This window comes from Muscardinus avellanarius (genome assembly GCF_963383645.1).
Source record: "Muscardinus avellanarius genome assembly, chromosome: X".
In the NCBI taxonomy this organism is placed as follows: domain Eukaryota; kingdom Metazoa; phylum Chordata; class Mammalia; order Rodentia; family Gliridae; genus Muscardinus; species Muscardinus avellanarius.
The window spans coordinates 75,566,186-75,581,112 of NC_137792.1; positions in this window are offsets into that span (position 1 = coordinate 75,566,186).

Here is a 14,927-nt window from a genome sequence, read left to right on the forward strand (position 1 = left end):
AGATGGGATGGGTTGAGTGAGTTTCATGTTTATAAGAGTATGTAAGTACCAACTGGATGATTCCAACAGGAATGTTGTAGAAGAAATTCTAGTGTCAAGGGAAGGTTGGACTAGGAAACTTTTCAGGTTTCTTTCAACTTAAACATTCATAAAGGGTATAATTCTTAAGATTATCTCTTTTAAAAACTTCATTTATTATTTGTTACTGAGGACTTATTTTTTAATTTTGAAACAGGATCTCATAAAGTTGCTAAAGGTCTCAATAAATTACCAAGGTTGGCCTTGAACCTGCGATCCTCTCATCTCAGCCTCTCATGTACTAGGATTACAGGTTTGTGCAACCATACCTAGATAAGGATTATCTCTTCTACAAAATAATTTATTACTGATCCTTACCTGAATGTTAAATAATTCTGGTGATTTTCATGTGAATTTTAATTTTCTAATTGGATAACTAACAGAAGATGAGTAAAACTTTCCTACTGTGTTTATTCTTTGGACTTGATCTATTCTTTATCACTAACCATCTCCAACAGAGAAATTAAAGTTAGAACTGGATAAAGTGATATACACCTGTAATTCCAGCAGCTGGGAAGCTGGGACAGGTGGATCACAGTTTTGAGGGCAGCCTCAACAACTTAGTGAGGCCCTGATGCAAAACAAACCTGAAAAAGGCTAGGGGTTTAGGTTGGAGGTAGACTGCCCCTGAGTTCACTCCTCAACACCACAAAAACAAAAACAAAAAAGAAAAGGAAAGGAAAAAGTAAAAATAAGTATATGTATGCTATGGGGAGTAGGTTGAAAGGGCCTTTATGATGTGGAAAGAACTGTCTGGTCGTGATCAAGGGAAATGTTGGCAAAAAGGGTTGGAGGGACAGAGCAGGGCAGATTATGGAGGATCTTGAATGCCAGTATGAGGATGATTGGACAATGAGAGATTCCATGAACTAACATCTTTAAAAATCTGCTTTGGCCCCCTCAGATAACTTCTTCCTACCCTTCTCTTCTTGGAGCATAAGGAGAAAGGATTCAAGGAAGCCCACTATTAGGAGGTTGACCTTGGGCCAATTATTACTCAATAAATTGGTTTCTATATCTCAAGATTATTTAGAATTCACCAATTCTAAACATATAGCTTTATGAGCTATGACAAATTTACCCAGGCATGTGACCACCTCCACAGTCAAGATAAAGAACATTTTCTTTATCTCCAAAAGTTCTCTCATTCTTCTTTGCAAAAATCCTGTATTCCAAATCCTGACCTGTGGCAGTCACCAATCTGTTCTCAATCCCTGCAGTTTGCCTTTTCTAGAAGACCATATAAATAAAATTATAAAATAGACTTTGGCATATATAGCCTTTGGGTTTTCTCATTTAACTTAATATTTCTTTGAGATTCATTGATGTTAAATTTATCTGTACTTGACTCCCTGTTTTGGCTGAGTAGTATTCTTTGGTATGAACATAACACAATTCATCCATTTACCAACTGATGGGCAGTTGGAGTGTTCCAGTTTGAGTCTGTTATGAATAAAGTTACTGTGAACATTTAAGTAGTGGTGGTTGTATGCTCACTTAGTCCCTCAGTGTGGAACAAAGATATCTGTCAAGAAATGAGTAGGTCCTGAGAGAAACTATTGGACCAAGAACACATCAAGAACCACACCCTTCTCCCCCTCCACGAGATCTAATTCATCACTAATATAAGAATATTGTTATTCTTAATTACAAGTTGTGAAACCTGTGATTTTTCACTCTTGAAGATTTTGTAAGCTGGGCATGGTGGTACTCATCTGTAATCCCAGTACTTGGGAGGCTGAGACAAGAGAATCTCAGGTTTGTGGCCAACCTGAGCAACATATGGAAGACCCTGTTTCAAAATAACATAGGGCTGGGGGTGAATAGCTTGGAGATATAATTTCCCTGTATTCAATCCCCAATACCTTCACACATAAAGATGTTTGTAAACAAATATGCACTGTCTTCACTCAAATATCTGCTTCTTCTCTCTCCCTCTCCTGTTTTTCTACTTAAATATATTTTATCTCTGTGCCACTTGTTTCCTTTTTTTCTCCCCTTTCTTTTCATCTGATATTTTCCATTTATCCTTCCCTTTCTTTTTGGCTTCTTCTTTTCTATTTCCCCTTCTCTTCTGTCTGTTATATGCTATGATAGAGGTTTATATTTACAAAATGTAAACACATCAAAATTGTGGCCAATTTTCATGAGCTTCAAGGCAACATAAGCATTCTCTGCACTGCCAGTGCATTTTATTTACTTGTTTTAACTATGAGGATTCTAAGCACTCGGCCCCATTTCTATTACATGAGATCACATCAGTCAATTAAAGCTAATTTCCTATAGTGATTCTGAGAATTTCAGCCGGATAGAGCATTTATGTTTTGCTTTAAAGAACGCAGTTGTTGATTCCTATGCTGCATACCATTGCCAACCCTCACTGCCCCCATTAAAACTCCTATGTTTTGACAAATTGGAGTCATTAGTATTTTAGCCTTCTAAAATAGGTTTAATCATTCAGATGGCAATGTTCTATGTTCAAACTTTTGTAGTAGCAAACTCTTCTTTTCTTTTTCTTGTTAAATAGGAACCTGATATTTAAGCATCCTAGATTAGCATTCCAGGTGCAGTTCCAGCCCACCCATGAGAAGTGGCACTCACATTCCCATGTCTAATGCTACAGAGCATTAGGAGGACTAAGGAAGTTCATTTTATAGCTTTATTAGAATTGCTCTTTTTGTACGTAGACCGTTTTTCACAGGGCCTTGGCTTAGTGGTCTTAGCTGGTTAATTCATATTTTGTTTCCTTTCCCATGGACATGAAGCTATACCTAAAAGAGAAATGTGGAGTGTGGCAGTAGCAAGACAGGGAGGTATTTACTGTGATTCAATCTTGCTCATTATGAGGAGGCATAATGACAGGAGAAATTAAATAGGACTGCAGGAAAGCATGACATTTCAGATATGTGTGAAAATAATGCAGGGATCAAGGAACCAAACTGGAATTTCACTATTTGGGTAGATTTATTTATAAAGGAAGAAAAAAAAAGAGAAGGAAAGAAAAAGGAAGGGACAAGGAGAGAAAATGGTAGGAGAAAGAGAAAATGGCCAAAACAGTTTCGAAGACAACTTTGCCTCCCATTCCTCCTCCAGAATTCTTATTTCCTAGCCAGGTGCAGTGGCCCATGTGTTTAATTCCAGTATGTGGGTGGGTGAGACAGCAGGAACACAGGTTTAAGGAGAGCCTCAGCCTTTTACCAAGAGCCTCAGCAATTTAGCAAGATCTTTTTTCAAAATAAAAACTTTAGCCAGGCATGGTGGAGCAGGCTTGTAATCCCCGCGCTTGGGAGGCGGAGACAGGAGGATCGCACAGATTCGAAGCTGGCCTCACTGGCATAATAAACCCTGTTTCCAAATAAAAATATAAAATAGGTGTCTGGGAGTGTATCCCAGAGGTAGAAGTGTTTCCAGGGACCCTAGTACCACCAAAAACATTTTTTTTTACTTTAAAATAGGCTAAGGGTATGGCCCAGAGGTAGAATGTCCCTGGAACCAATCCCTAGTACTAAACAAAAAACAAAAGACAAACAAACAAAGAAATTCTCATTTCTAGGCTAAGCCTAAGATTATCAGCAGCCTTCATCAATCTGGTTTCCAAACTATTCTTATCAATGCACCATAGCTTGTGGCCACTACCAAAGTGTTCTTCCCAATCCTTCTGTTCTCACTGAATTATTTAAGTGTAGGTTTGCTAAGTGAAGAGCTGGGCTGTGCTACCACTCCCTTGTTTCTACTCTATATTAATGCAGATGAAGATGAATTTAGTTTTTGTGCAGACACAACACACAACTAAATTATATTGAACTTGCAGTCCCTTGAATGGCCCTAAATCTTTCTTACGTATATTGCTACTTAGCCTCATCTCATCCTCTGCTTGTGTGGCTGGTTATTTTGGACCCCAATGTAAGAGTTTACATTTATATTCCACATTGTGAACAAGTGAATTTTGAGGCATTCTTAAGCTTATTTGTGAATACTTTGAAAACAGCTTTCATTAATTTTGTAGTCAAATAAAGGTCTTTATTTTGTTCTCATTTTGAAATTTATTTTTTCAGAATGAAGAGACAGATAATTAAGTATTCAAGAACATTTAGATTCTTCATAATTCATCATTAAAATGTAAATGTCTTTAATTAATTTGTTGACAAATAATAGATTTAAAATTGTTTTGCTGTCTGTTTCAGCCTAAGGTGGAAAAACAAAAAGTGGCATATGTTGAGATGGTCCTCAGACTCCTAAAATGGTGTAATGCTGTAAAAACAACCATAGTCCCTTGTTGTTGGGCAATGGACAACATCACAAACAAAACACCCTTCATTTTTGCATCTACTTATCTATGTTCATATTGAGGCAGTCATAAACAAACAAGGTATTTGCTATATAAATGAGATGGTTAATGTATTTCAGAAAACTTTTATTTATTTTTATTTGTTTATTTATTTATTGTGGTACTGGGATGGAACCCAGGAGCATTCTAACTCTAAGCTACAATGCCAGCCCTATTTTTTAGTCTTTACTTTTAAACAGGGTCTCTCTAAATTGCTGAGAGCCTCACTAAGTAGCAGAGGTTGGCTTCGAACCTGTGCAATCCTCCTGTCTCAGCCTCCCAAGTACTGAGATTACAAGCATGCACCACCATGCCCGGCCCATCAGGAAATTTTTAGATCTTACTTAGTGTTTAATGTGTACTTTCTGTGTCTTAAACCTTAGAAAATATACAAATTATTTAGAGCCCAAATTAAAATTATCTTAAAAGAACTCAGACCAACCTAATTACCTTTAGATAAACAAGACGAGTCTTAGAAAACCCTCTTATTTTCCATTTGAATTCTTCCCAGAAGCTGCCATCAAATTATAAGGTGACAGATTTGTAAAAATCACAGAATGGTCTTCTCATTTTAAAAGAAAAAATTGGTTGTTGTTACCTTTTATTTCTCTTCCCAAATTCTGAGGGAACACAAATTCAAAGAAAACTTTATCACTGTAGGACAGATAATTATAGATAATTAGTATATTTTCAGTTCTCCTCAGTTTATGCCTAGTCCTTTATAACTGCTAAGAACATTATTCAATAGAATTTTTCTGAAGTATCATAAGCTATTATGTCCATTACCAATTATAATGGCTATATTATGTATGGCATATCAACATCCAGTCCAAAAGCACCATTACCTCTGAACAGATTGTTTTCCTGCAATTAGATACTGTATACTAAGCTAGCTAAGAAAACAAGCATCAGTTCTTGGTACCCAAGCTCTATTTAACAGAATTGTTGCAAAGGTAAATGAGCAAAAAAGGATCTACAAATCTACAAGCACTGTGTGTGGAAATAAGCAATGATATTACACATAGATAAGGAATTATAATTAAAATAATAATAGTCATTACATCTGAGCTAATTAAAACTGAACAGCAGAACCAGAAACAAATTCACAAGCTCTTCAAAACTTTCTTCTCTTCTTCCAGCTTCTCCTCCTTCATTTGTTGTTTGTTCCCATAGCAATCAGCATTTACATAAAAGGCTCAGCATGTGGATTAATTACCACCATTAATCCAGCCATTCTTTTCACCTCACTCTCCAAACGCCCCTTACTAACCAACCAACTGGGTGCTTAACCAAACACCTAAGTTGATTAAACTATCCAGCTAGTTAGTGCAGTAAAATAAGTGAGCAACATTAAGACAACTATTTTAGATGGAATCTAAGAGGCTGATCAGAAGCTAGCATTTGAAATAATTTTGTAGGTAACAGGACCAATTATGCAAAGTAGTAATGGTTTTCTTTGGTACAATGGCAACTTTAGGAAGAATGGGAAGATTGACAGAAATAAGTACTATGAGAAGATTAAGCATTTTATCATTCCAAAGATATATTTTAAAGTTATATATGACACACATGAAATAATTATACAACCATTTTCTTATGGCTTTTTTTTTTGCTTTACCTGTTAAAACTAGTGTGGGTCTTTTGCTAAATTTTACATAATTTGGACTTAAAAATGTTGGGCCGGACGTGGTGGCACACGTTTGTAATCCCTGCACTTGGGAGGCAGAGTCAGGAGGATCGTGTATGTTTGAAGCCAGCCGTGCACACTGACTCATGAGACCCTGTTTCCAAATAAAAATGTAAAAATAGGTCTGGGAGTGTAGCTCTGAGGTAGAAGGGCTTCCAGGAACCCCAGTACCACCAAAAAAATTTTTGTAATATTTTTCACATTCCTTTCTCTCTCTAACATATATATTATATATAATCACATTTCCCCTATATATTTCTTTATGATATATATTTTGAACCTCTTAAAAATAAATTAAGGCCAGGCATGGTGGCACATGATTGTAATCCCAGCATTTGGGAGGAGGCAGAGACCAGAAGAACATAGTTTGTGAACAGCCTCAGCTACTTAGTGAGGCCCTTCACAACTCAGTGAAACCGTTTCAAAAAAATAAAATGACTAAACAAGAGGACCAGGGGTGTAGCTTGGAGAGAGAATGCCCCTGGGTTTCATCCCCAGTACCACAAAAAATAAATTAAAATGTAATATCCATGTTACCCCTAAATATTTAAATGTGTATTTTCTGACAAAGACAGAATTCTATTTATTTTAAAATCTTCCCTAAATTATTACCCACCTTTTAAAAAGTTGTTTCTTAAATTATAAAGTATTTATTGTCACAGTAGAAAATGCAAGGAATGAAGAAGATAGACCATCACCAACCATTCTCCATCACATAAAAATAAACACTTTATGTGTTTTATTTGAAAAATTTTAAGGACACCTTTATGATGTATTACTCTATATCCTTTAAAACACCATAATGATTCTCTAATGGCTCATAAAATAATTTTTAAAGTCCAGAACATAATAGTTTATCATTTACAGAAGAAAAACTTTAACATCTCAGCTTAGACTGGAAATACAGTGATAGTTTGTTACCCCTCATCCCCCACTACCTTGCTCTGAGCCTTGTTCTTTCTCCTCTAGTGCAGTAATTTCTAGCTTCACTATATCTCTCTTCCTTCCTCATTCTATTTTCATTCACTTATTTGCAAGAAGTCATTGTAACACAAGTTTGGGAGTCAGATGACCTGGGTGCAAGTCATAGCTGGCCCTGTAACTTGTATGATCTTGGTGAAGTTGCTTCCCTTATATTAGACTCAGTATTCTCAACTGCAAGAAAAGAGTGCTAACAATGAAAGAAAGTTCTTCAAAATAGTCCGTGGTTCATAGTCAGCATGTAATAAATATTGTTGCTGTTGTTTTTGCAGTTGCTGTTGTAAGTATGACACAGGGATATTTTGAAGGTAGGTATGACAATGTGTGGAAAATACTTAACAATGGTACCAGTGAATATGAGCATGTAACAAATAGTAGCTGTTGTTAGAGTTATTTCAGTATTAGTAGCAGGAGAAACATAGATGTATAAATCACTCTCTTTTCTCTTGGCAAACTAACTACATAGTATGTACAGTTGCCAGATTGATCCAACCCCATACTTCAAAGTTCAGTTCATTTGTGACCTTAACTACAGGCTTTCAGGAACTAACCCTCACAGCTAGCTAGAATATTAGCCTTCACTAAACTTCCATGACCTGGAAAGATAGTAGCCTTCACTAAATTTTCATGACTTGTTTGTTCTTCATTTTTCTTATAAAATTTTAGCATATTGAACTTTTTATTTTTGTTTACCAGTCTGACAAGGGCAATGGAAGTATTCATAACATAGAAATTAATAAAATGATTAACTTTTAATTATCAGTGGACTAATTTGTTCTATTTTTTTACAGTGCTGGAGATGGAACCCAGAGTCTTGCAACATGTTAAGCAAGTGCTCCCCTACTGAGCTATATCCTATATCCCTAGCCCTTCTTCCATTTTTTATTCATTTTATTTCACTAAATGAGGAATCCTTGTTTAAAATTGCCATTCAATAAAAGTTGGTTATGTGAATGAGGAGTGGAGTTAACCTTTGAAATCCCAGAAAGCATGTAATGTTAAGTTTTTCATATATTTTCCAGAGAGAATAAAATTTCAACTGCTTTTAATTTAGCTAGAAGTTATAAGCATAATTGGGCACTTCATTCCAAGTTTGTGCTAAGTTCAACTTGGTAACTTTTTGGCACCATCTTACAACTATTTCAAGTGGGAGTCTTTCATGGTGCACATATTTTTAAAATATTGTCATGCTGTGCCCAGGATAGTCACAGAACTTCCACAGCAAGTGCTCCTTGTTGAAATCCAGGGTTATTAATAATGACAAGTCATTTGGATACTTTAATTAGTGCCTAGCAGTATTTCCATTAGTTAATATGTATTTTTAACATCACAGTGCCTAACAACAATTGTGTAGATTTCCTTTGCATTGCAATTTCCTAACTGGATTATGCCATCCTGTCTTTGGAGCTCTTGTTAAAAATATTGAGAAGAAAACTTCTGTAGATAAAAGTCACATAGTTAATCAAAAGGATCTTTTTTGTCGTGGCCAAACCTTTTCCTCTATCCCTGTATTTAAATTTTATTTATATGTGGAACATATTGAAAATGGTATACATTTAGACTGTGCTTGGTGAACTCTTTCCCCCCATTCCTCTTCCCCCCTCCCAATAATGAGTGTCCAGGTAAACCAAGCTACATTCATACTCTTACACATATTCGTATGTAGCTCCTCAATTAATCAACCTCAGCTTTCTTCCTCTCCTATCCTTCCATTCTAGCTTTGCTGAGATTTCCCCTCCATCATCTGGAGTCCCTCTGGTAATACCAATACACCCTATCTTGGGCATATTAGAGAAAACATATGTCCCTTCTCTTTCTGTGCTTGACTAATCTCACTTAACATAATGTTTTCCAGGTCTTTCCATCTTTTTGAGAATGACATGATTTTGTTCTTCTTTATAGCTGAATAGAATACCATTGTATGTATTTGTCATAATTTTGCAATCCATTCATCTGTTGATGGAGACCTACATTGGTTCCATATTTTGGCTATTACGAATTGTGCTGCCATGAACATAGGTATGCAGCTTCTTTTACATTCTGACCCTTGTAGCCCTACTCACACACTTGATTCTAAATAAATTGATTCAAGGAAAGAAAATAAGATAGGGACATTCAAAAATTTCTTCAGAGTTATGAACATTCCAAACAATCTCAGATAATATTAAATGATCCCCCAAATTCTGTTGTCATAATTTATAAGCAAAAGTTAGTTCTGTATCTTTAGTAAAAGTAATGAAAATATCTCCTAATAATAAAGCATTAATAATGTGTTTAATATCTCCTTGTAATAAAGCATTAAAAATGTGTTTACCCAGACACTTAGGGAAAACATTCTTTGAGTAATGTGCAGTTTTTGTTGTTTTTTCTGTTTTGTTTAACAATGCATCCTCAAAACTAGAAAGCAGACTTCTTCCGGGAAGATGGCGACCAAGAAAAGCGGGGCTTAAGAGCCCCACTAACAATCAATCTCTATTACCACAAAATCAGCACCTTTCATAGCCAGGAAACAGCATCACCAGAGAAACAAAAAAAAATGTTAACTACAAGGGACAGAGAAAAAGAGGGCTGGAAAAACGGGACACCAGAAAGAAACCAGACTACAGTGCTGTGGCTGGAGCAGCGGCATGGAGCGGCGGGCGCCATCTTTTCTTGCAGCACCAGGCCCCAGATAGGAGGGGGACTCAGAACGGAGCTCAGAGCCACAGAGGAGGTACACCAGCCTCATGGCCAAGGACGCGGCAGCAGCATCTTACTGCCGGCGGCAGCGGTGAATTCACCTGATGGCTATGGCTACAGACCAACGCACTCAACAGCCCACCAGACTTCAGAGAGAAGCGATGGAAAGCGAGCCGAGGTGAGCTGCTGCAGAACAGCCGGGCAGGATTCGGCAGATTTTTCAGTGCAGGGAGCATCTAAAGTTCCCAGTGGCTGGGCTCAGCACACGCTGCAGGGACTCAGAGTGGAGCTCAAAACCAGAGGAGAAATACACCAGCCTCACGGCCGAAGGCGTGGCAGTGGCACCATATTGCCACCGGCAGCAGCAGCAGCGAATTCACCGAGTCCACTACAGCTCCATCTATGCACTCAACAACAGTGAGTCAAATTGCGGGCCCAGGAAGAGAAATCCCAGTACTGCACTCCCAGAGACTTGACCCAGTTGGGGAGTGGTGGTGGAAGAGATATCACACCATAGGATAACGCCCAACCTGGCACCCCCCATAGTCTAAAGCAGCCACTATTGACTCCCTGGGTCTGCGACTCTGTGATACAACCCAGTAAAGGAGAAGTAGAGTCTGAGATACCACAGACTCGAGATCCACAGCACCTTAAGTGAAGTCGTAGTGACCCGAGGGAAGAACCCAGAGAAGGCACAAACTTCTAAAATCATGGGAAAGAGGAATAACAATGGAGCAATGAATGCCCACAACCCCACTACATCAGAACCTGATAAAACAGAAATTCAGAGATTTCTAGAAGATCAAATCAGGAAAATAACTGTAGAAATAATAGAGGTGTTTCGAAAAGAATACAGAGAGAGCCAAAGAGAGATAAAGGATGTAATTAATGAAGTAAAGGCCTCAATTCAAAGTACAAACAACCAATTAGACCACATGGAGAATAGAATCTCGCTCTTAGAAGATGATCAATCCAAAAATGAACGCATAGTTTCTAATCTAGAAAAAAATATTCGACAACAGGAATCTAACATTGAAGAAATATGGGCCCATTTTAAGAGAGCTAACCTAAGAATAATTGGAATAGAGGAGGGAAAAGAAGGTAAAACCAAAGGATCAACAATCTCTTCAAGGAAGTAATAGCAGAAAATTTCCAAACATAGAGCAAGAGGTCAATACACAGGTCCAGGAAACTTATAGAACTCCCTTTAGACAGGATCAGAAAAGAGGATCCCCATGCCACATAACTGTCAAAATGACATTGTGGAAGCCAAGCAGAGAATCTTAAAGGCAACAAAAACAAAGGGCCAAGTGACATTCAGAGGCAAACCAATTAGAATCACTCCAGACTTCCCAAACCAAGTCATGAGAGCCAGAAGGGCTTGGAGTAACATATTCCAAACTCTGAAAGAAAACAACTTCCAGCCAAAAATTTCCTACCCAGCAAAACTTTATATCAAATTAGATGGAGAAATAAGCTTCCACAATGAACAGAAACTGAAGGAAATTTATGTCTTCAAAACCAGTGCTAGAGAAAATACTCAAAGAGATTAACTACAAAGAAGAAATAGGTAACACACACCAGAACCCGAGAAATAAGATTTTCCATCCAACAGACAACTAAGATTGGTTATCTGTGGAGATTCATTATTTATGTTAGTCTTTTACCTATCTCTAAATTGTATTGTTTGCTTTTATTGTTGCTAATTTTTAGGATTTCTAGTTGGAATATTAATATACCTTCAGATATAGCATTTGGAAATATTTTATCCCATTCTATCAGTAACTTTTAACTCTGTTTACATTATCTTTGGATATACAATATTTTTTTATTTTTTAGGGAGTTTGTATACCCTTCTGTTGCCTGTGCCACTGAAATCACATCCAAGTAATCACTGCCAATTTCAATGTTGTGAGGCTTTATGACCCAGATTTTCTTCTAAAAGTTTATAGTATTAAGATTTATATTTAGGTCTTTTATCTATTTTGAGTTAATATTTGTATATGGGATTAGGTAAGGGTCCAATTTATTCTTTTCCATGTAGTTATTATGTTTCAACAATATTTAGTTAAAAGATTATTATTTCCACCACCAAATGTTCGTGGAAACCTTGTCAAAAATAACTTGACAATATAGGGAAGAATTTAGCTCTAGGCTTTTATTTAACTCCAATGGTTTATATATCTGCCTTTAGAACAGTACTACACTGTTTCAATTATTGTAGCTTTATATGGTTTGAAATCAGAAAATATATATCTTCTAGCTTTGTTCTTTTTCAAGATCGTTTTGGGTATGTAGAATCCATATTCCATATTAGGATAGATTTTTTTCTGAAAAATAAATATATAAATATATGATAGTTTCACCTAAAAAATAGAAAAAATATTCTCTGGTAAGAAAGAAAGCAAAAAGAAATATTGAAATGTTATCTTTAAGTTATCAAAAGCTTGGTATCACACAAATGAAACTGTTATGTTAGATTATCATTTTTAATTTTGGATAAATTGCTATAATACTAGATGTCAACCACTAAGCAAAGCATGGGAAGGAGGGATGGGGAGGGAATGGGGTGGGGATCAGGTGGGGGCTGACTGGGCGATGTGTGCATGTATGTCCACAAAAGTTTTTTGTATCCCACTATGATGTATGAATATAGTGCACCAATAAAAAAAAAGTAGAAAGCAAAGTAGCCATGTGATAAATATTTAAGAACAAAGGCACTAATGAATAAATTCTATTTGCCTTGGATCTCAGAGTACCAAAACACTCTTAGCACCACAGACTATTTTTTAGTTGTTTTGATGGTAAAAGTACCAAGCATCTGTTCTAATTTTTATTAGGCAAATCCCATCAGGTGCTTCTACTAATTTTTCATAACAATTCTGGGTATTTCTGAGAATTTATATGAGAATCTGATGAAATCACCTTTTGCACTTGAGTTTGTTAGACCTTATTTTGTTTTTCTTTTCTTTCCACACCATCTCCCCCTCAAAACTGTTCTCCTACAAAACCCATTTATAGCACCTAGTACTATGCCCATGTATGTCTCTATTATGCTAAACATAATCAAGGGATTGCGTAGGGGATAGCTGGGCAATGTGTGCATGTATTTCTAAAGTTTTTTTTTACCTCATTATGATGTATGAATACAATGCATTAATAACAATTTTTAAATAAAAAAATAAAAATAAATTATATAAATTGGAAATCAAAGATGTATGATTATAATGCACCAATAAAAAATATCTTTTGGGGAACACTGGAGTCTAAGACCCTGATTTTAAAATCACCAGGCCTCTGAAAAAGGCCAACATTCTTATACATGGGTATTTAGTTATGTGTAACTCTAATTGCAAACTGCCTATCTCTAGTTTCTAGTTTGTTTTCTTCCTTTTTTTTTTTTTTTGCAGTACTGGGGATGGAACTCATGAGCATTCTACCTCTGAAGGACACTACTACCCCTATATTTATTCTTTATTTTGAAACAGTGTCTCACTGAGTTCCAAAAGCCTCACTAAGTAGCTGAGGCTAGCTTCAAACCTACACAATCCTCCTGTCTCAGCCTCCCAAATGCTGAGATTACAAAGGTGGCCACCTTGCCTGGCTTCTAGATTTTTTTCCCTTTGGAATAGAAACATGAACTACTAGGAGCCTGAATTAGATTAACAGATAGACTTTCACCCTCTGAGACTTGTCTCTGAAGATCTGTGCCCAGGATAGCATAACTATCATCAGGATGAGCTAGAGAAGGTCATATTTTACATGGTTAGAAGCCCTCCTTTTCAATTTAGATCATAACCTGGTCTTTCAATTTTGCACAAATAGAAAATTTTGCTTTAAAGTGCTATTGAGTACACAGGGTCCTTAATGACCTGGCTCCTATCAACGTGATTGACCTAATTTTCAGGCATTCTTTCCACAAACCATCCACCACCATACTTTGACATTTTTTTGCCTCACACTCTCAAAAAAATGAGGCATATGGTGGGATATCTTAGGGAGACATCAACTGGGTAAGGCAGTTGTTTGGAACAGGAAGCCCCACTGGTGCTCCCACCATGCCCAGTGATTGGAATGCAAGCTTGAGTTGGGGGACTTAAATAAAGATCTCTTAAGTGCTGTTGATTCAAATTAAATGCTTTCTCCTTCATGCTGTGATTTGTTTGACACTGATTTATTTGACACTCTTTCTTTCAAAGTTTACCATGCTCTGTATCATATTATCCTTTGCTGTGAACATGGATATATCTTTCACTGGATTATAGTCTTCTGAGTGTGTTGTGCTAAAGATGGTCTTGCAAAATGTCCACTCTTCCACTCAGCTATATTCCCAGCCCAAGATTTTAATTATGAAGACATAGTTGATTTCCCCATCTTTCTACAATACATGGGTACAATCAAGTTCAATATTTACTCTTTAGTTTTTCAAAAAGGAAGGTCTTGTGGTGGGACCTGAGTGTGTAGCCTTTTGGGAAGGATTCAGGTCTCACCCTCCATGTGACTGTCCTCCACTTCCAATCTAAATTCAAGGTACCACTGGAAAGAGATATATAAAATATGAAGATATGCAAGCAAATAGATCTATATTCAGATTTAGCTCATGGTTATTGAATACTCATTTGACTGATGAGGAGATGGAGACTCAAATAGCTTTCCCTAGCTTGCCAAATGTCACACAATTACACAGCTAGTAAGTGGTTCTGCCAGGACTGAAATTCAAGTACCCTGACACAAAGTCAAAATCTCTTTCCACAAACACCGAAACATTTGCTTAAATTCCTCTTTTCTTTTTACTGTACCTAGCTGTTAAAGAAGCAACATTCTGTGCATTCCCAATCGGAAAGAAGCTAAATATTCTGATTATGTGAGGCACATTTTATGCACAATTTTATTTCTTTATATATATATATATATATATATATATATATATATATATAATTGTGTGACTACTTGTATGTTTGTGACTTTTTTGTATGTTTGTGTGCTTTGTGTATTCATGTATTTAAGTGCTTACCTATTTATATGTGCATGTGTTTATTTTATTTTATCAATGCACTTATGTATTTATTTTTATAGTTATGAAATTCTTATCCTCAATGCTATTAGATAAGAGCACATCAGTTGATTATACCTTAATTTCCTACCAGATTTCTGAGGATTTCAGCTTAAAATGGG